The sequence below is a fragment of the Lynx rufus genome, unplaced genomic scaffold (genome assembly GCF_022079265.1).
Source record: "Lynx rufus isolate CCGP_SWC_20201006 ecotype Redwood Valley unplaced genomic scaffold, mLynRuf1.p SCAF_9, whole genome shotgun sequence".
NCBI lineage: Eukaryota > Metazoa > Chordata > Mammalia > Carnivora > Felidae > Lynx > Lynx rufus.
Genome location: NW_025814897.1, coordinates 78,737,815 through 78,761,691, shown reverse-complemented (window position 1 = coordinate 78,761,691; position 23,877 = coordinate 78,737,815). Strand labels below are relative to the sequence as shown.

Below are 23,877 nucleotides of genomic sequence, written 5' to 3'. Positions count from 1 at the left end.
AAATCTCCAAATCATGTAGGTGCTGCTTGGATGTATAAAATTAACCATGTTGATCAAATACCTACAAAGTTAAGAAACAATATCAGGCATTTTATAGACTGGGCAGGGGAGAAGATGGCGGGATGCACAGAGTATGCCATTTCAAGGAGCCGATTCGCATTTCTAAGATTTCTGATTTCCCCTCTCTGCAGTCTAGAGTTCCAAGAACATTGAACTCTTTTGACAAAGATTTGTTTCTCATCCAGATTTTAGGATCCTTCTCTTAGGCACATCTGTGCACTTCCTTGTAAAATCCAGCTTCAGCAAAAAACCTACTAATTCAGTTTAACCAGAACCTCCCACGCTCAATATCTGATCACCCCCAATATCTGATTGGGTTAGTCATCCTCCCCAATCCCCCAGGTGACACCTGATTACCCCGTCTTGTCCTCAGTAAGAATCCTGTTATATTGCTTTAGCCAATGTCCTTCTTAACCTTAATGTTTCCTCTTAGTAGTTTTCCATCCACTGACCCTACCCTGCTTCTTAGCCATAAATTCTGACTTGCCCATGTTATATTTGGATTGAACCCAATTCTATATGAGGTCTCTTTTCCCCTATTGCAATAGTCCTGAATAAAATCTGTTTTTACCTCTGTAACTAATGACTAGCTCTAGTTTTTCTTTGTAACCATGCAATCTAAAGATCTGTTTGGGAGCAAGTGAACATTCACATCAGGTGATAAATAGGCTTAGTCAAAATTATGCAATATGGCCTATGAGCAGACTGGAATTTATGAACACTTGAAAATGAGCAGTGCCTTTAGAAATGCTCCTGAATAAATTGAGAGGACAGGATTGACTTCTCAGCAACCAACTCAAGCCATTTAACTGCTTCCAGAAGTTTTTGAGCAATAAATACATCTATGAAAAATATGGCAGAAAAAAAGAGAAATTATCGATATAAAGGAAAACTGCAGGGCATCTATTAGAGGTAGGATCTACCCCACCCAAATGAGAGGTGGGGATCAGATGGCAAGACATCAGAATAGAAGTACTTTGAAGAAAAACATAATAGAACAGCAGTGGATAAAATATCTGGGAGGTACTATATTTTGTGCTACAGGATCTGAATAGAAAATAAATCTTCCCCTAAAGGAGCCCTTAGTGCAGGTTTGATTTGCATTATTAAAGGAAAACCCTGCCATTCTCTTGCCTCTTTAATCACTGGTTTCAGCCTCTTTAACTTGACAGGGATCTTTCAGTTGCAGCAAATTACCCCAAGTCAACCCAACTTTAGGAATAAAGGGAATTTCCTGGCTTTCATTATATGGACATCAAGCTTGAAAACATTCAAGGATATTTAGATGCAGGAGGTCAAGAGATACCTTCTGGATTCATGCAGGGTTTCTTTGTCTTTCCTCTTTGTCAGCTTCTGTAACAGGTAGGCTATCTCTCCATAGAAAAGTTAAATACCTGCTAAGCATTCCTGAAACACATTCTCAAAATTTAGCAACTCCAGGAGTAAAAAACTATCCTGTCATTTTTCAGTAATTCTTGCAAAAAATTTGGGATTCAAACTGATGTACTGTGCAAAAAAGAAAGAAAGTTTGAGAAAGAAAATCAGAGGTACTAAGTCCTTCTTCTCATTCCCATCAGGCTGTCTAATGTTTCTGATTCCAATTTACAACGTGTTGGTTCTTTCCTCATACCAGCAAGCAGTTCTCCAACAGCAGCTGGATGTCCTGCAATTTCACTCTCTGACACAACCTACCTGGCACATAGCACTAGATTTCACAGGCTAAAGGCTCAGCCCTACAAGACTGCACCCCCCCAACCCCACGCTCCAGAAGCCAATTTGTGTGTCCATGTTGTCACCTGTGCTTCTGAACAACTAACTATAGATTGGACTATCCAATGACTCCCACCTTACATTTGATTAATTTGCTACAGCATCTCACAGAATGCAGGGAAACATTTTACTTACCAGATTACAGGTTGATCGTATAAGTGAGTTACTTCGAAACAGCCAGATGAAAGATGCATACGGTAAGGTATGTGAAAAGGGCAGAGATTCCACAACCTCTCCTAATACACTAGTATCCTCAAATTTCCGTGTGTTTACCAACCTGCAAGCTTTCCAAACCCCATCTTTCTGGGGTTTTATGAAGGCTTCATTACATAGCCATGACTGATTAAATCATTGGCTGTTGTTGATCCATTCAATCTCTAACCCATCTTCTCTCCCAGGAGGTCAGAAGGATGGAACTGAAACTACCAACCTTCCAAACATAGGTTGGTTCCCATGGCAAACCAACCCCATCCTTAGATAGATCCAAAAGTGACCTCATTAACATTAAACTCAGATGTGGTTGAAAGGGGTTTGTTACAAATACCAAGACACCTCTATCATTCTTTTCACTTAAGAAATTCCAAAGGTTTTAGGAACTCTGTGCAGGAATGGGATATGAAGACCAAATATATCTGCTTTATAATAAATCACAATATAACCCTGGTCTTTTTTTTTTCTTTCCTCTGTTGAGATGAGTAATAAACGCAAATAGTTCAGCCAAATATTATGTTTCTGGTAGTCACTGGATATAGGGTATTGACACTGTAGAGAAAAAATAAAATTACACTGACTTTGTAATATTTAATTGTCTTAATGGTTGTGATTTCATCATTAGTCAGAGATCCTTAATTTTATTTCTGATCAAGTAATTATGAGTCTTCCTTTGTTACTTCACAGAGTGTCTCTGAAACATACGTCAGATCACCATATCGTTTATTCACAAAAAAATTAGTGCATATTTGTGTGCAAAATATATCATAAGCCCCCAGGTACTTAGTAAGTATATAGTAAAATGCTAAAATGTAAGAGGATATTAGATGAGAAATTACATAATATAGAGGAAGGCCAATTTTAAGTGGTGGTGTTTTTTTTTAATGTTTATTTATTTTTGAGAGAGAGAGAAACAGAGACAGAGCGAGCAGGGGAGGGGCAGAGAGAAAGGGGGAGACACAGAATCCAAAGCAGGCTCCAGGCTCTCAGCTGTCAGCACAAAGACTGACCGGGGGCTTGAACCCACAGACTGTGAGATCATGACCTGAGCCGAAGTCAGATGCTTAACCGACTAAGCCACCCAGGCGCCCCAAGGAAGGCCAATTTTTAAAAAATCAAAAGAAAAAGTTCTGATCTAATTTTCTTTCAATACTGTTTGAAAATGTTTCTTATTTAGATTTTTACATTTCATTTCTTTCTTCAAAGCAGATAACAAAGAAGCAAATACTTCAAATCCTGTGTCAATAGAAAACCTCAATACACTGCCAAGACAGAATGAATATACTCAAAGATGTAGTCTAAGTAAAAATATTAATGTGTTTTTGATGAATTGCACTACTATTAATTTTTATGGCTTAATTTGACCTAATATCAAGAATATAATTGGATAATTGGCCTAAATAAATAAGAGATGGCTTCAAGCTTTGATTCTTACAAAGAATAAATTATTTCCTAATTTTTCCATTTTTCTTCCACACAAAAAATAAACAGCTACTTCTGAGAACGAGTTCATAAACAGCTGTTGTCGTATATATTATTTTTAGTGGAGTTAGTACTTATTGCAATTTTAAAACAATGATTTCAAAATGCTAATCCTTGAAATGCACTGAGAAAATTTTGAGGGCTAAATATTTGAGCATTACATTCTCATAGAAACAGTCCTATTGTCCTTGTATAACATCAAGATGAACAGAGTCTTGACAATGTAATATATTTTCATTATACTTTTAATTACAGTTAGTTGTTAATTAAGGACACCTTATACTGAACAGCAGCCATCTGACAAGATTAAAGGGGAAATAATTGGTGTCAGTAGATAAGAACTTTGTCAATATGAGCATAGCTGTAAGTAATTTATGACATATTGAAAAATAATCATAGCATAACAAACAATTCTGGTAATAAAAACATGTTGGTTGGAAGTTGACATCAACTTGTATATTGGGAAGAAATTCTATAGCTTTGCCTATATGCCCAGTTATGACCTTGTTGAATCAATTAAATTGCACTGATGAGGCAATGAGTGGCAAAAAGTAATTTGGGTCACTGCACTGACAGAATCTCCATAGTTTTAAGCTCTCCTTGAAAGTTAGTTTGGCCAACATAATGGATATGATAGTTTTCATCTTGAATTAAATGTCATTTTGGCTTCAAAAATTAATTGACTTGAGTTTTTTGCAAAGGTTCAGCACATGATATGGCATAAGAACTTTCTTGATCCCAGTAGAGGGAAGAAAAGGAGTAAGCAGATGTTAGATAAATTTTAATGTATTTTCATAAAAATGGAAGAACAGAATTTAAGGCATGGTTTAAGTCTGTTAGCTGGTTGTAGGAATTTTGCAGGTTCTCAAGACCTCAATAATAAGAACTAATAGATTTTTATTTCAAGAATTTCTAATTATATGACTCAGCTATCAGCTCATGCTGCTGCTTCCTATTTCATTACCAACCTGTTTATAATTTATTATATTAGATTCGTCTTGACCTAGGCTCAAGATTACTTTGTGACAGACATACTTTTTCCACCTTGGCTGATGATAACTGGCCAGCTCTCTCTAAGGGGCTCTTAGTTCCAATTACCGAGATCAGATGTGATAAGCCAAAATTACACTTTTATTAGATTCAGTGGGTTATAAATCACTCTTTAAAGCCCAAACCATTGTTCTGTACTTTCTGTTCCTTTATAGTGACTAGAAAATGGTGATGACCAGAGGAAGTTTAGGTGTCATTGGATGAAAAATATGGCAGAACTTCTCCCTTGGCCCTCAACCAGTCACTTCTGGGTGGTTACATAAAGAAGAAATAAAATTTCATACTGTTTAACCATATTTTTGCAGGTCTGGAGGAGGTAGCTTGATAATTTACACTATCTAATTCAGAGAATTTACACTATAGCTAGAAGTGAAATACTGATATAACAACAACCACAAAAACTAAAATGTGTGCCCTTCACTTTAGTATCAGAGAATAGGTGATAATGAAACACACAAAACAAGTGACCTCTAAGTACCGAGGTAAAACCACTAAGTGTTGAGGTAAAACAATTTAGTAAAACCACCCTGTGCTATAACGTGAAAGGCATTTACGCGGTCACAACTATTAGAGACTATTACTCTAAGGAAACAGTTAGACAAAGGTAGACTTATAGGAGAGATGGAATGAAATCAAGTTTCCACAAGGAAGAATCACTGTCTATATTCTTATGAATAAGAGTTCTAAAAACCTCACTGGCTGGACTTCTGCTTATAACTATTCTTATTCCATATTAAACAGTACTTAAATTTCACCAGAATTTACTATTTACCACAATAACACATTGAGGCATTCAGAGCAAGTAATATTCCTATTTTCACAAATGCAGTTACAATTGGTCAAGGTCTAGGTCCTACTAATGTCATATTCAAGATGAGACCTTGTGTTTGTGACTCTTAGTTCAGTGTTCTTCCAATAATTGTACATTATAACATAAGGATTCAATTATTTTTATTAGCCATCCTATGTTTTCCGGCATAAATCTTTAATTAATCAGTGTCTACATTTGGACATCTGTCTGTAACATGTTAATATCCACTAGAGAGCATCCAAGTACAAAAAACACTGAACGACTAAGTAGACAAATTATCTCAGCCAGTTGATGTCAGTTATTGTCTGTCTTTAGCCAACATCGTTCTGCCTTGATGCACACATATGAACTAAAAAGACCTAGTTATAGGAATGGAGGCTACACATAAGCCCAATATCAGGGACTCTACTTCCCAAGACTAATCTAATCATCATTATTGCCTAATGTCTGAAATGCCAGCAACAGAGAGCCTTGTGAAGTCTTCATATGATATCATATCTTTTTTCTTTTTCCTTTTCTTTTTTTTAAATATTTTTAACTTTGAGAGAGAGATAGAGTGTGAGCGGAGGAGGGGCAGAGAGAGAGGGAGACACAGAATCTGAAGCAAGCTCCAGGTTCTGAGCTGTCAGCACAGAGCCCGAGGTGGGGCTCGAACCCATGAGCCGTGAGATTATGACCTGAGCCGAAGTCAGACACTTAGCCGACTGAACACCCAGGTGCCTCCATGTGATATCATTTCTTGACTAGACCAAGTGGAAAGTTGATTTCTCTAGAGCCCTTCCTTGGAAAGAACAGAATTACAAAAAACAAACAAACAAAAAAAAAAAAAACAAAAAACACCACACACACACACACACACACACACGCACACACACTTATTCTGGGTAATGGATTTGTTTTTTCTATCCCCTGGACTTTGACCTCCAATTTCTGAAGGCTTACCCACTACTTGCTGCACTGGAATGGGATCCCACATCACATCGCAAGAGACTAGGGCACTCACTTTCAGCAAAGAAGGTGTGGTTTTGGGATTATGATTGGGAGATCCATTTTTCATATTGCATTCATCACCTGATAGATTGTTGGGACAGCCTGCTGAAAGCACAGCTGATTTTCCCCTTTAGGGTGATACTCTGAAGGATAAGATTATATCCTTCAGGACTCTGACTATATATTCAATACAAAAAAAAAATGTTACCCAGTAGAAAAAATACACTCGCATTTAGAAACCAAGTGAGGAAGCTGAATGGTCTCATTATCATTTCTGATGACCTAAGAGGGATTTGATGCTTTCTGTCTCCACAACTCTGGACCCTGTAGGATCAGAAATCCTGATCTTTAGAAAGAAATTACTTTCACATAGGATACATAAAAGTATCTTATGTAACTATAATTACAAAATTCAGGGGTGTCCAGGTGGCTCAGTTAGTTAAGCATCCAACTCTTGATATCAGCTCAGGTCAAGACGTCATGGTTTGTGAGTTCAAGTCCTGCCTCTGACTATATTGACAATGCAGACCATGCTTGGGATTCTCTCTCTCCTCTCTCTCCTCTCTCTCTGCCCCTCCTCAGCTTGTGTTCTCTCTCTCTCTCTCTCAAAATAAATAAACTTAAAATAAATAAATAAAATAAAATAAAATAAAATAAAATAAAATAAAATAAAATAAAATAAAATAAAATCAGATGATTCCTGAGCATATAGGGTGCCTTTTGTTTCCAGGACCTCTACACAAGAAGAGGAATTACTCCCTAGGCAATGGTAATGGACCCCGACAATTGTGAGAATGTAGCACTGCTGTTACACGAGACGCAGAAAAAAATGCATGTTAAACTTGGTTGTTCCATTTGGATGCTTCTTACTACACTTTTGACCAATTATAACTATAAATATATAACAACAGCCATTTTCTGAGAAGAGCAGAGGATCCGGGCTCAGACTCCTTTGAAAGCAGGGTCTAGGTAACTTCGCCATGCAAGGTACTAAGGCCACAGAGATAGTAGCTCAGAGTGTTGGGAAATTAGAAATCGATAGTGAAAGAGGGAGACAGTAAGCATCATTTTTAGCCCTGAGACCAGCTGTAATTTGTCCAGTTAATGTCTATTTTGTATGGTTCTCCTCAGAAAGAAAGGTCCATTTGCATCCTTGAGCAGCAGCTCTCTTAATGAATATGGAAAAGTCAATAAAAAATGCCAGATCTTTCCAAGCCAGGTTTGCTGCCCAGCTGCAGTTTGTGAGGTCAGCAGACAGCCTCCAATTTCCAGATCTTTAAAGTCTGCCTCGCCTGCAGACAGCTACCTTGTTTGGGGGAAGCCACATCCAGTGACAGAGGGTCAGGATAGATAAGCCCAGCCATTTCAGCTTCTGTAGTACACACTGATAGGCAATGCTCATTGCAGAGGACTCCATCAAATTAGTCATGGTGTTGACAGCCCTGCATTGCAATTAAACTTTTTTCTCTCATCAGCCTTATTGGTCCACCTTCTGTTTACACAATTTCATCTCTGGGGCACCTGGGTGGCTCAGTTGGTTGAGCGTTCGAGTTCAGCTCAGGTCATGATCACATGGTTCGTGGGTTTAAGCCCTGTGTTGGGCTCTGTGCTGACAGCTTAGAGCTTGGAGACTGCTTCAGATTCTGTGTCTCTCTCTTTCTCTGCCCCTCCCCCACTCATGCTCTTTCTCTCTGTTTCTCAAAAATAAATAAACATTAAAAAATGTAAAATATATATATATATATACCTGTTCATCTCTAATAAGCTTTTTGAACCTGTATGCATCTGGAGAACCCAATGTCCAAGACATGACTAATAGTATTTCTGCCCCCACTCACCATTAACTACTCCCCTCCACAGTTTTCTTTATTATGAAGTTGCTCAGAAAACAGAAACAAAACTTTGAAGAATCATCCTTGGTGACTTTCTTCTTCTCATACTCCGAAAATATTTGGTTTGCTATCTCTTCAAAATTATCCACAATCTTACCGCTGATAATTATTTCCAAAAGTATCATATAAGTCCAAGTTACAACCATGTCTTGCCTATATTATTATAGTAGCCTCCTAACTAGTTTCTCTGCATTGACACAATGAAAATAGTGATCAGTTCACAATATAACTTAGATCTTGCCACTTTTTGACTGAAAACCCTGCAATCAAGGTAATCAAAAAATGGGACAATGCTGCAGAAAATTTGGCCTTTCATTATTGGCTTAGTCTACCACATTATTTTATGTTCTGATAACTAAAGTTGCATTTGTGTAACAAAACTCAAATTGAACACACAGATGCATAATGTGGGGGGAGGGAGGGGATATAGTCATAGAGATCAAATAGAGTAGTAGATATAGATACTTGCTAATTCATTGGCCCAGCTTCAGAAGTGACCCCTTTATAACCTGAAAAGCAAAGACTGTAATTCTTCATTTCACAGTTATTAGTTCTCCAAAAATCATTATTTCCCAGGTTAAAATCCTTGTAACTACCTTAGAATTAAAAAAAGTATCTTAAAGATTTCACAGAGGAAGTTCATTAGTCCTAGAAGTTAAATGCCACCTGAAAGCTCACAATATAATTTAGAATGAGATCCAGAATTAAATCAGAATTGATGATTTCCATTAGGCAACACCTTGTCTTCAGGCATACAGCCCAAATTAACATTGGATGGAACAAATGACTTACCTGTTCAGATTGACCTCTATCACCATGGACCATATACTTAAGTTGATAATGTTTTCCCCAAAGACCCTAAGTCTTCATGTACTTTATTCTCATTTGTGAACATCACTGTATAATATCCAAATATGAAGTCAAATTTTAAAAATGAATGTAAGGAATAAAACTTTCAATAATAGCAAGAGCTTGAACTAGAGACCATAAAGAATCCATGGTGAATAGAGTCTTCATTATTATATATCATTTGTGGCTATGAAATTGATTGACAAGTTGAACAAAAGATTATTTTGGCTATATCAATTTGATCATCTTTCTTTCTGAAAGCATTTTCTATACTCTACCCTAAAGTAATAAGGTCACAAGAGGCTCTGATCTGGAATCAGTACAGCTCATTCATCACATTTAGCCCTTTAGTCTACCCAGATGTAAAATGATGCAGTTCAAACATGGGAATGATGGTGTTTTCATTTGTTTAAATGAAATTCATGCTAAAACAATTGGTGATAATAATGATACAAAAAAGAAGATGAAGGGGGGATCAGAAGAAGCCAAAGGGGAGGGAGAAAGAGGAGTAATATTCATTTTATTTTTATTTTTTAATTTTTTGTTTACTTATTTTGAGAGAGACAGAGCGAGTGGGGGAGGGGCAGAGAGAGGGAGAGAGAAAGGATGCCAAGTAGGCGCAGCACTGTCAGTGCAGAGCCTAACGCAGGGGCTCAAACTCAGGAAACTGTGAGATCATGACCTGAGCTTAAACGAAGAGTCAGGCTCTCAACCAACTGAGCCACCCAGGTGCCCCAACACTTTAAAGACTGGTTCCCACCATGAGCCATATTCAATGGTAAATATTGCAAATAGAGCATATCTAGTATTCACAATAAACTTACTTCTAATAACTTCATTTTAGATATGAAAAAAATAAGGATCAGGGACTTTTATTTATTTTTTTTTTAATTTTTTTTTCAACGTTTATTTATTTTTTGGGGACACAGAGAGACAGAGCATGAACGGGGGAGGGGCAGAGAGAGAGGGAGACACAGAATCGGAAACAGGCTCCAGGCTCCGAGCCATCGGCCCAGAGCCCGACGCGGGGCTCCAACTCACGGACCGCGAGATCGTGACCTGGCTGAAGTCGGACGCCCGACCGACTGCGCCACCCAGGCGCCCCAAGGATCAGGGACTTTTAAAGTAACTTTTCAAAGTCAAAACGACATTAAGTGTCAAAAACCAGAATTCAAACACATAACAGCTTATTTTCTAAAACAACTTAATTTGATCCCACACAGCTTGATTTATTCATTAGTGCATTATATTTACCCAATATAACATATTAATGATAGATATTTAAGTACAAAGTGGAGGATAATGCTATAAAATGAGAATGCGTTTCTTTGAATTTTAAATCTAAGTTTAATAAAAGATCAAAATACTATAGTTGGAAAATCTAAATTTTAACTTTAATTAAATATCAAAATTAGATTAATATATTTTATTTTCCTGTATAACCAAAAGAAAAGCATCTTTATTTATAATTTCATAAATAGTTTTTATAATTTAGCTATGAAAGAAAATCATTAATCTCAGTGTCTGAACTAATTTATCCTATGTTCTATTTCTTTGTAATTTTGCTTTTTCTGAATTTATTCACCTCATTAAATTGAAACTTTAGTTTGAATTTCATTTTTTTAAGATCAAAAGCAAAACATAGACTTTGTGGATCTTGTTGACTATTTGGAAGAGAGGGCACAGATCTCAACTTACTAATGCATTCTCTAATGGCATTCCGTAGTTTCAGATTATTATTGATAAAGGGTAAAATGCAAAAAAAAGACTCAGACTAGATTTGCTTCATTAAATTAAAATTAGAGTTAATGAATGACTAGTTGATTGTGTTATCATTAATTTTATCATAATCTACAGATTTATAAAAAGGAAGTTACTTTTTTCCACATTTCTGCAAATTAGGATGAGTAAATTCAGGTTAATTATCAGGTGGTGGATTGGGGGCAGTATGCATTGTGGTTTACAGAAATAGCTTCCCTTTAAGCATAGTTATTCAGAAAGAAAAATTAAACACATTTTTCAAAAGCATATTTATTCAGTAATAATAATCCTAGTAAAAAAGTATACGCAATTAAATAATTTAAAAAGTTTCAACTCTGGAGATTCTCCACTATTCAAATTAGGTTTAGTGTAACTGTAGGCTAAGGCATTCTATGTTTTGATGTGTCTACAAACAGTGAAATAGTGAGCCTATGACTCATGACGTATATGGCTCAAGCAATTTGTCCATAAATTTCCAGCAAGATCCTTTGCCTACCTTCTGCTCTCCTAGTCTTTTTCCAAGTGACTTTTATTTTTTCAGTAATGATAAGCTAGGTGTTACTGATCACGATTTCATTGATCTCCCTCAGCTTGATCCTTGCCTAATTGAGAAAATAAAATCTTTTACTCTTATTTCCTATTTGCTTTCTCTGGAATTAACCATAGACCCACAGTAATTACAATAAATTCCAGGTCACATCTGTTTAAGCAAAATCTTTAACTAATCCTTCACAGGCTGTCACAACTCTATACCATTTATGTTATTTTATATATATATATATATATATATATATATATATATATATATATATTCTCATTTGAGGATATTTGACTTCCTGGTGTTCTTTATTCTTTACCAGGCATCCATATTAAGGTGCTCAAATGGTTACTCTTGTGGAATAGGCAATTATTATTCAAGATGGGATAAATCTGTTACAAGGTAGAAATGTATTATGTCTCCTATTATGGATTTCAACTTACTTAAAAACACACCCAATTAAATAGAGCATAATGAGATTTCTGAGTTGAATTCTGAAATGGTGTCTATACATACATAGCCATAACATTAAGGGAAGACTGCCACGTATACATAAGTCACATGTGTCATGATACTAGGAAGGCTATATATAGGCTATTTTCTACTAAATTGAGAGCATAATGTCAACATTGTTATTATATTCTGTCTACCTATTTTATTGTCTTTTATAAGTGCACTTAGAACAAATAGATGTATAAGTTGTTTACCTTATTTTTTTAACCTGCAAAACTCCTGTTTTTCTCTTTATTAGTAGAGAAATCTCATCTTTGACTCCATTTTTTAAAGTTATCAGGCAGTCATTGGCTGACACATCACATAATTCTTATGCTTTGTCTTTTTTATTTCTCTTTCAAAATACTTACCATCAGATATGGCTTAGACTCAGATTTTTATGCCAAAATGATCTTTTTAGCAAGCAATGTAATTTTCTTTAGATTATTTACATTCTCAGCTTTTCATTTATCCGTCTATGGTTTATTTTAACTACAAACTTACAGTTATTCTTTATTATTAGAAAGGATAAAAATATCTATGAACCATTATTTTCGTCTTCCTAAATTAGAATCATAATAATTAAGAAGCCATTTACTAATTGGAAACATGGAACTAAATTTCAAAGACCTTTTTTTCTCTGTGTTCCAGACTCTAAATAGTAAAAATAGCAAAGTTGAACTGAGCAGGTTCTTTAATGTTACAAATGTCACTTTCCAACTTAGTCTCTTTTTTCAACACAAATGGATAAGACCTTTTTTTTTTTTTTTTAAGTTTTTAACTGCTGATTCCTTGAGTGCTTTGAAATGGAACCTGCCTATTCTGATACACCCATTTTCTTCTCCCTTATCTTTTCAGTTCTCTGGTGCATGGGAATGTGTTATTTAGCCATCAGAATCTATCATTCTGCCCCCCCCCGCCCCGCTTCTCAAGGACATGCAACTTTACGTGAAGCTGACAGTATTAATAATAAAGACAAGTTCTATTGCCATTCATTGGGTAACTACTTTATGGAGGCACAGCTAGGCATTTTGGATATATTCTTTCTAATATTCATAACAACCACACATGGTTAATTTCATGGTCTCTGTTTTATAGAAAAGTACAAAGAGGCTCCAGAGGTTATAAAACTTGCCTATGATTACATAGGTAATAATATTGACTGGATGTGAACCCAGTCCATCTGTCTCCAGAACCCATTAAATTTTCATTAAGTAGGAGCTTCATTTTCTTAGGTTATGTCTTCATTTCTGTTCTTCACTTTTACCACCCACTATCTAAATTCTAATCTTTTAAGCTACATATATCCTATTTCTATATTTATATATCTATGTATCTATGTATCAATATACCATCTATTGGCAATCTTAAATTTATTCAGTAAAAAATGCTCACTGAAATATCTTCCTTTGGATGGGATAGAAGCTGTCTTCAGAATCAAGTTCTATAATCTGCATTTATAATTTCTTGTACCCAAATATCTGTCCCGAAAACATTGGCTGCATGTTTCCTGGACTATGGATCCATTTTCTAGATTTACTGTCTTTAATCTAAATGGTAGATTACTCTTGATTATTATCCTTGGCTACTTGCTTAGATTAAACAGAGTGCCTTACCTTTGATCCTCATGACCCTTTGCTTCAACATTTTCTTCTTGATGAAAAAGAGATTAGAATAATGACAAAGGTTTTGACTTTTATAGACAGACCTGAATTTGAACCTTAGCTTGGTAATTTATTAAGTGTATGCAAGATCCTTTATTTTACCTTATTCCAAAATTCAGCAAGTTTCTGATTCTCATCCCGATGTTATACCTACACTATGCCAACTAACATTGTTTGGCTTGGTTTTTAATTTATTTCCGAAATACAAACGAACAAAAACAGATCACCCATTTCTCCTATGCTCCAACACTGGCAACTATCAACCTGTTCTGTGTGATTTTGACCTTGCTTTTTTTGTTTAATTAATTTATCTATAGATTCTACATATAAGAGAGACTATATGGTATTTGTCTTTTTTTGTCTGACTTACTTCACTTAGCATAATTCCCTTGAGGTCCATCCATGTTGTAGTAAATGGCAAGATTTCATCCTTTTTTATGGCTGAATAATATTCCATTGTTTATATATACCATTCATCCATCAGTGGACACAGGTTACTTCATATGTTGGCTGTTATAAGTAATGTTGCAATAAACATGGGGGTCCATATATCTTTTCAAGTTAGTATTTTATTTTTCTTTGGATAAATACCCAGAAGTAGAATTGCTGGATGATATGGTAGTTTTATTTCCAATTTTTTGAGAAAGATCCATACTGTTTTCTGTAGTGGCTGCACCAATTTACATTCCCACCAACCATGAGTGTGTTCCCCTTTCTCCACAACCTTGCCAACATTTATTATTTCTTGTCATTTTGATACTAGCCATTCTAACAGGTAAGTAAAATTTATTCCAGCGATGCAAGAGTGGTCCAATAGTTGCAAATAAATCAATGTGATACATCACATTCACAACAAAAAAAGATAAAAACCATGTAACTATCTCAATAGATACAGAAAAAGCATTTGACAAAATGTCAGATCCGTTCATGATTTAAAACAACAACAAACTCTCAACAAGAAAGTAGCAGAAAGAGAAATGAAGACAATCGTCACACGTCTGTGCTGAGCTCTGCCGCCTGAGCCTCAGCAGTACCCCTAGTCTTGCCCCATGAGCACCACTGGGGAAAACGGCCAGCTGCACAGGGACGGCGGGGGTGGGGGGGAGGGGCGGACCTGGGGCTGGAGCTGTGGCAGGGGGCACGTGACTGGGGTGGTGCTGGGCGCCTCCACTGTCTGCCAGGCACCGAAGTCGAGGGGGCTGGGTCTACTGGGGTTTACGTGCTGTGGAGCAGGACCAATGGAGAGGTGAAGGCAGTGATGTCTAGAAGCCTGTGGTCGATTTCTTGATGCAGCTAGAGGATTACACGCCTATGATCCCAGATGCGGTGCCTAGTTACTACCTGCACGGCGCTGGCTCTGAGACCTTGGACCCAGGCATAATTCAGCTCATCTCCCTAGCTGCGGCTGCCCAGAAATCCATCTCAGATATTGCCAGTGATGCCCTACAGCACTGAAAAATGAAGGGCACAGCTTCCAGCAGCTCTGGAAGCAACAGCAAGGACCGCAAGCAGCACGCTAACCATGGAGGACTTGACCCCTGCAGTCAGCGGAGTATGGCATCGATGTGAAGAGGCCGCACTAGTTCACCTGAGCCACTGGACCTAAAGGCACTTGTTTGTGCCCTTGTCCCCACACCAGCCTATTTCCATAAAAAATTTATTGTGACACGGAAAAAATAAAAACACAATCCTGTTTAAAATTGCACCAAAAAGAATAAAATACCTAGAATAAACTTAACCAAGGAGGTGAAAGAGCTGTAATCTGAAAATTATAAAACATTGATGAAAGAAATTGAAGACAACTCAGGGAGTTTTTCATGAATCAAAAGTATGGAGATCAAAGTACACTTTGAGCTATAGAAATGTATGATGCCATCTTACTAATAAAATGGAATAATAAATGTATCATTGATATGAAGCCTGCATTAGTTTAGAAGCAGCGACTTGGTGTCTGGTCTGGAATTTTGAAGTCTGAACAACTTTTTGAGATCACTTAGCACGGCTGATTTTCTCATTTGTGTTATTAGAGATTTGGGCACTGTGAGATTATTATTCAAATTAACCCAGAAAATAAGCCAAGAATTTGGTTCTTCAAACCCTTAGGCCAGTTCACTATCTAGAATATTCCCTTTAATTCATAAAAGTCTGTAAAACATTATTTCTCTTCAGTGTGCATGGTGATCACACACACATCTGAATAATGAAAACCAAGTTTTTACAAATAGGATGATGTTATTTCTTGCTATTTTTCAATATCTTCTGCTACATAAAACTGGTCTCCAATCTTCAAACTAATTTTTAATTTTCTTCCCTCGATTATTTGTGTTTTACTTTTTTTGGGGGGGAGGTCTTTTTTTCCTCCTGAAGGAAAAATTAGTATGAGATCAGTGATATAATATACACTTTTATACCTATGACTATTACCGGTTATTTATTGGTTCTAGCTGAGATTTAGAGCACATGTAGAATAAAAGTAATATGAATAAAAATAATTATAATAAGTTACAACTGTGCAGTGACCCTTGAACAACACAGGGCTTAGGAGCACCAACACCCCTATGCAGTCAAAAATCCACATATAACTTTTGACTCCCCCAAAACTTAACTGCTAATAGCCTACTATGGACCAGAAGCCTTACTGATAACATAAACAGTTGATTAACATATATTTTATATGTTATATGTAGTATATACTGTATTCTTACAATAAAATAAGTTAGAGAAAATAAAATGTTATTAAGAAAATCATAAGGAAGATGGGGCGCCTAGGTGGCTCAGTCAATTAAGACTTGATTTTAGCTCAGGTCATGCTCTCACAGTTTTTGAGTTCGAGTCCCACACTGGACTCTGCACTGACAGTGGGGAGCCTACTTGGGATCCTCTCTCTTCCTCTTTCACTCTGCCTCTCCTCCCTTACTCTTCCTCTTTCAAAAATAAATAAACTTAAAAAAAAGAAAATTAAAGGAAGATAAAAATATATTTATAGTGCTATACTGTATTTGTCGAAAAAAAATCGGTGTATAAGTGGACCTGGCTGTTCAAACCTGCGTTCAAGTGTCAACCTTATGTAGAATTTTTACCTCTTACAAAGCACTCTGATGAATTGCATCACGTCTAATTCTCATAGCAGCTATGTAGTTAGAATTTATTGCTTGCATTTTATCAATCAGGGAAGTAAAGCTCGAAGAATGCTTTAGTCAGCACAGATCTCACACTTAACTAATGGCAGTGATGAGACACCAGATCTCTGACTAAATACTGAGCACTTTCTAGGACACCCCATCACCGATTTTTCAGTATCTTAGTATGTGTACACACTTCTTTCTCACATACACAAGTCTCCTATGCAGTTTGGACTCACACACGTGAATTTAGTTGGCAAGACACAGAATAGTGCAGAGAACTGAACTAACTATATTGTGATCATATAAATGCAGCCCAATCCTCCTCTCCAAGCAACATCAATATTAGCCACCACATAATCTATATCCTGTTAATTCCAACATGACTTGGTCACTGCAGACAGCACTGAAATACAGTGACTGTAACCATATTCTATTAACTACAAATGGTTAATGATCCAAACTCCTTACTCTACTGTCCTAAGGGTTCTCTAGAGATCCATTTCCTTCCACAAACCATGGCCTTGCCTTCAGATACTGAGACCAATTATTTTTTTTAATTTTCTCTAATGTAGCATAACTCTGTCTTTTGACTACAAGTTTTAATTTAGGAAACAGCTAGAATTCATTTGGCATTCAGTCTGATGATGAAAGTTGATGACCAGATACAATCATATGTTCTTAATTTCATGTTGTCACTAAAAAACAAACAAAAAATAATAAAGTAAATAAATGCATAAATAAATAAAAATCTTCTCAGACGTATCCCATAAAATCCACAAAGAATAACTGAAATAATTTAAGAGCTCTCTTGACCAACTTCATTAATAAAGGTCTTGGTAAAAATTCGGAACATTCTATTGAATTGCATTTTTTCTGTCATTTACTAATTTTAAGATGTTTAATGTCATCATTATTTGGGAAGACAAAACTCTGCCTCTGGCCTGATATTAAATCAAGCACAATGTAAAAAGGGCCTCTAAAAACAAAGCCAATTTCCCAAATATGAAAGTCCACAAAAAGAGTGTTTCTGTTTAAAACATATTTTTCTTGGTACTGCACTGACACAAACATAAAAGTACTTCAAGAAATTTTCTGAATAATTCCAATTTTTGGCTACTTTTGTCTTTGATGCCAGTTTCTTTCATTACTTTAAAGGTCTTGTAAATCTTTTCAACCAGAAGATGGTGTCAGGAATCCCCTAAATTCCCTTTGAGTTGAGGGTGATTAGAAAAGTAGAATGAACAATGAGAATCAACACAGAAACTTCAAATGGAAAAAGAAGGTCTTTCCTCTTTAAACCACATTGATGGGCTGTGGAAGCCTTCATCCTGCTCCAGTTGGATGCCATCTCCCTCAACTTCATTAGGAGACATGACACGAAGAAGTTTCCTAGGGTTTGAAGTATAGATAGGAAAAATAACCTGCATTTTCAGTTTCTGGAAGAGACATCATAACACATTTCTCCACAGCAATGGTCAGCATTGATCAAACCAGTAACAGCAATGCAGGAAATACATATAGAATAGATAGGCTTATTTCGTCAGAGGCAAGCCTTCTCAACACATATGTATCATTGTCAAAAAAGTGTGAGGGGTAGAAGCTTCACCTACTGCAGAGAGAGCTGTTTCATCACTAGAGACAATGGGTCCTCATTATCATCATTAATCATCATCATCATCATTGTTTTGTCTTCAGGACTAACGTTTGCTGGACATGTGCTATATTCTAGGCAGTGTTCTGAGTACATACACTAATTCATTTAATTGTCACAACATTTACATGAGGTACACAATATATTATTTCCATATCACAGAAGGGGAAGTGAGAGGTGAAAGAAGGAAATTAACATGCAGAGGTTTCCATAGATTGTAATTAGTTGCATTCAGCACTCAAGATATGCCATCTGACTTGAGAGTTTACCTCTTGATAACTAAAATCTATTGTCTCCCTGTAATGGCTCTGGAATCAGACAGAAGTGGGTTACATTATTAAATTCATCTTTCACTCGTTTGGAGACTATGGTCAAGTAACAAACATACTAAGTCTCATTTTCGTCCTCCGGAAAGTGAGCAAATGATAATAGCTATTTCACAAAGATGTGAACTTTAAACAAAAGAATGATGAAAAATCCTTCTGGAAGTGAGACTTATCCTTAAGATACCAAAATAATACTTTAGTAATTAGTGTTATGTGTGTGCATGTGTATACAGGGATGTGTGTGTGTGTGTGTGTGTGTGTGTGTGTGTGTGAGTGAATGTGACAAGAAGTATTAATCAAATTTGATGTTTCCTCAGAGAGTAATTTAGCACTCTGAAAATCTTGCTGATTAATCAGCGGTCAAGAAGACTTTTAATCTAAGTGCTTAATTAATTTAGCTAATGGCATAAACAATACCAGAGGACATAAGAAGTGAGGCAGCTCAGATTTTTGGTGCTCTTCATTCTGCTGCATTTCTCTTTTTTGGTCTTGCTTCCCATTCCTTATTCTCCCATGTTCTTTTTATTCTACTTTTATTGTAAGGAAGAAGAAGATTTGTCAGAGTTGGAATCTGGGAAGCAATGGACAAGTCAAGTACATTCCCTACCCCATCTCTATATACACACTTAAAGCCCTGAGGTAATAACCCCGAAACATTTGCAGGGATATTATAGTAAAGGAGCTTGAGGAATCCTCCTGCCTTGTACGACATACAAGACTCCTTGATTCTCTATCACATCATATTATTCTGCAATATCTCCTTCACACTATCAATTTGACAAAGATTCAAAAGCCAATCACATCTATGATGTTATGTTATCACCAAAACCTTCTCAATGGCTCGAACTCAGGACAACAAGTTCAGGCAAGGGTTATTAAATTCACTAGAACAACATAAATGGGAAAAGGGTGGGTAGATATTCAACTTTAGCATTTTCCATTCAACCCATCAGTGACTCTGGGAATGTTACATGTACTTTGCTTTTCTGAGAGTATTCTTAGATATCTGGAGTTCCTCCAGGTACAAGAATGAGTAGTGACTGTAAGGCTATGCGTCTTGCCTTTTCGACGTTTTGACAATCATGTAAATTATTCCAATGGTACAAGTTGGAAGTTCCTAAAATATGAGATTAATAGGGAATAAATGGGATTTCCCCAAAAAATCCTCCGTGAGAAAATTTCTAATTTTAGCATTGCTTTTCCTGAAATACTTCCCACCCACTGCCCCTTTTCTAAAGGTTTGTTCTGTCAAATATTTCTTTTAGTTAAATCTACTTTGTGGTTATAGGTTTATTAGCAAATATGTCACTTAAAGCCAATTATGTATTCTGTATGTATTTACTCCCACAATCAATACGATTGGTAGCAAAAGGGCTAGGTGGATCTATTGAGGTTCTTCTGGGTTTCAGGCTAGTTCCTAAAGGTAATTTTTTTAGTCTAACTCTAATATACAAATTTGCCAGAAGGACATTTCTTTTTTTTTTTTTTAATTTTTTTTTCAACGTTTATTTATTTTTGGGACAGAGAGAGACAGAGCATGAACGGGGGAGGGGCAGAGAGAGAGGGAGACGCAGAATCGGAAACAGGCTCCAGGCTCTGAGCCATCAGCCCAGAGCCTGACGCGGGGCTGGAACTCATGGACCGCGAGATCGTGACCTGGCTGAAGTCGGACGCTTAACCGACTGCGCCACCCAGGCACCCCCAGAAGGACGTTTCTTTATAAGCTTATTTATCCTGAATAATTATGTAGCATAAGAAAATATCAGCCTACCAAACCAATGTAAAACTTATCAAATCAAAGAGGTACTGGTGAAAGAATTTTTAGAAATATGTTTTCTTAATCATGGCTGGTAAGTGAATTAGTTACATCTGCACTTTAGAATAGAGCTGTCTGCCTCCAAAGAGCTCATCTTCTGTGCTTTCAAATTTCCTTGACACGCTACTAAAGTTACCTTTCATTCAAAGCTTCCAGTTGTCGTGTGCTTATTAATAATAATTACCATTTGTAGGTTTCTTACTATGATCCTGAAACTATGTGTTACGGGCTGAATTGTGTCCCTCCAAAATTCATAAGTGAAAGTCTTAACCCCCAGTGTGACCGTATGTGAAGGTGGGGTCGTCAGGAAGTAGTTAAGGTCAAATGAGTGTTAATCCAAAAGGACCAATGTCCTTAAAAGAAAAGCAAGAGATACCAGGGATGCTACATATAGAGGAAGGCCATGTGAGGACACAGTAAGAAGATGGTCGTCTATAAGCTAGAAAGGGTGTCTTACCTGAAACCAACCAGGCTAACACTTCGTACTTTGCCCAAAGAACCATAAGCAAATAAATTCCTGTTGTCTAAGCCTTCTAGTTTGTGGTATTTTGTTAGGGCCACCCTAGCCAACTAATACGTTCTAATACTGAAGAAAGTATATGATTACTACCAGCTTTTTGATTATGAGGCTTAGAAATGTGAAGTAAAGTTACCAGAATCACACAACTAATGAAGGACACCTCTGGACAACTCTTACCACTGCATGAGAGAGGACTAGAAAAGCATGTCTTTGGATGTTTATTAATAGGAATTGACCAAGATGGCCTTAATATTCCCCTCAGCCTGACTAAACTTTGGACAGCTTTCTTCCTGACAATCGGCCTTTGACCTCTTTTCTTAGAGCATTTACTTTAGAAAGTTTGCAATTGTATATTATGTACACATTATTTGAAATGTGGATGTAAGTCTTCTCCCAGACTCTTGCCAGTTTTATAATCAAGGAAATGTCTTTCTCAACGACTTGGGAACCACCTTTTTGAAATGTGAACGTTGAAAGAAATAGTGCCCCTACCTCCCAGTCTTCGTGGAAGGTGGGAACCTAACCTAAATAAACATCAAGGAGCAATCACACATGGCCTAATCATGGAGAAAAACAACTGCCAACACAGGACTAAGTGTGCTCTCACTAATGTCATCTAGGACTTTTCCACTTGCTCACCCCCACACTTAAGAGCGCTCCCAGAGTTGAGTTCACTCTTTCTCCTTTTTACACTAGTTTTGTATAAAGGCTTCTGCCTGCTTAACTATCCAGTGCAAATTTTGCTCTGACAGACTTTAAAGGGACCCAGACACCAAATATCTAGAATGGGATGTCAGCAGAATTTAACTTCTTAAAATATATGTAGAGGAGAGTGACAAAATGGAAGCGTCTAAGATGCAGAAACCTGGACATGGGTGCTCAGAGGCTGTCGGGAATAATCATTTAGATATTTGGGTCATTGAAAAGTAGAGCAGGAAGCACCCAGTTTTTAAAATGTGTGTCTCAGTTTGAGTTCCCCAGAGGTATACCCCAAGGCAAGGACTCAAGCGCAAGTAGCTTGTGTAAAGATGTGAAAGAAACACCAGTGGTAGAGAAATGAAGCTAAGAGAAAAGGCAGCCAATAAAGACAACCTTTTCAAGCCAGCTACTATTGCCAGTGAATGGAGGCTAATCTCTCATGAGAAACTTTGGAAATCAGTGTAAAACGCACCACACAAAATGTGAGGGACCTGGCATATTTGTGCACCAGCTCTGGTAGGCACTGAAGATCGAGGTTATTAATCACAAGCATTTCTTTCCTGCCGGGGAAGCAGCCAAAACTCTCAAGTGGCCCCCAACCACAGGGAGTTCTATAATGAAGTGTCCAAATGCTTCTTTCCATTTCCATCATGTATTCCTTCTGAAGGATATTAAAGCAGTGCTGTTGGTTCCCCAGTGTATTGAATATACTTTTAAATAAAATGGGCAGTGCTGTTTCTTGTTGTTTTCCTTACCAAGGCTTCTCCCAGATCCTAATAAATATATCACCTCAAGGACAAAATATTAAGGAGACAAATTTTTCTAAGTCAAAAGTTTTCCAGGAGTTTCTGTGTTGTCATAAAAGTATTATGGTTTAACCTAGAGATAAAAAGAGCTTCTTAGAACTATTTTATTTCTACTAGGAGGAAAATTGATGTCTGTTTTAGTACCTTGGCCACACTATACCTTTTGGATGCAGGAAAGGCAAATCCTTAATAACACATATTCTGCGATTAACAAGAGTTCATACTCCTAAGGCGTTAAGAATGACTCAGAAGGTGAGATGAAGCATAATTCTATTTATCAGATGAAAATATTCCAATTTCAGCTCTCTTGCTTACTGTCTCAAAGACCTTGAAGCTAACAAAAATACCTTAAAGCTAACAAATTATTTTGTCAGAAAGAATCATATACATACACACACCTACATATACATGAATACTCCATACATTACCTACGCATATACAATATATTTTTTTCTTAGACAAGAATCTTAGGTTATTTTTCTGTAAAATGGGGACAGGAAAATCTTACCCTGCCAGACTGTTGTTATGGAAAAGAACTAACACAATTTTATTGCAACGTGAGTTATCATTTCCACATCCCTACCTATCACAGCCTCTGACACAAACTTACCCCCAGATGCCAAGGATATCCTTTCCTCCTTGTCCATACTTCATCACTTCATCAGCCACTTTTAATGAAGTCTTGTCTTCCTTGGCTTTCAGTACATTTAGGAGTGTTTTTTTGTTTGTTTGTTTATTTGTTTGTTTTTGCTGATTTTGTTTTTTATATTTATAGAAATAGATGAAATAAAAGCATCACAGTCCATTTTTAAGGTAGGGGAGAAATTGGGGCACCTGGGTGGTTCAGTCAGTGAGATGTCTGACTCCAGCTCAGGTCATGATCTCATGGTTCGTGGGTTCGAGCCACGTGTCAGGCTCTGTGCTCACAGCTCAGAGCCTGGAGCTTGCTTTGGATTCTGTGTCTTCCTGTCGTCTCTCTGCCCCTTCCCAACTTGTGCTCTGTCCCTCTGTCTCACTCCCAAAAATAAATAAACATTAACAAAATTTAAATAGAGGAGAAGTAAATAATAGAGGCAACATGTGTGTACTCACTAGCTTACTAGCATACTTTGTTTCAAAGTGTTAAGCTCACTGCTGATTATTTTTCACCAAAAGATAAAACAGTTAATAACTTCTTTTCTTTTTTTAAATTTTTCTGTGAAAGGAGACAAGCTACAGAGTTTTGTTCAAGGTAAAATAGTTGGGTTTACTCAGGAGAAACCCAATTTAAAAAGAATTACATAGATAAAAGGCAAAAATAAGAACTTAACCCAATGTCTCAAATTCTTCAGTAGATGATAATGACATTTTTCTTTTGGAAAAAGT

The 23,877-nt window shown here is 36.7% G+C and overlaps 1 pseudogene; it reads left to right on the top strand.

Moving 5' to 3' along the window:
• LOC124505998 (transcription initiation factor TFIID subunit 10-like) overlaps nucleotides 1-15,161 on the top strand; it is a 34,201-nt pseudogene extending 19,040 nt beyond the window's left edge.
• Nucleotides 15,162-23,877: the final 8,716 nt, after the last annotated feature.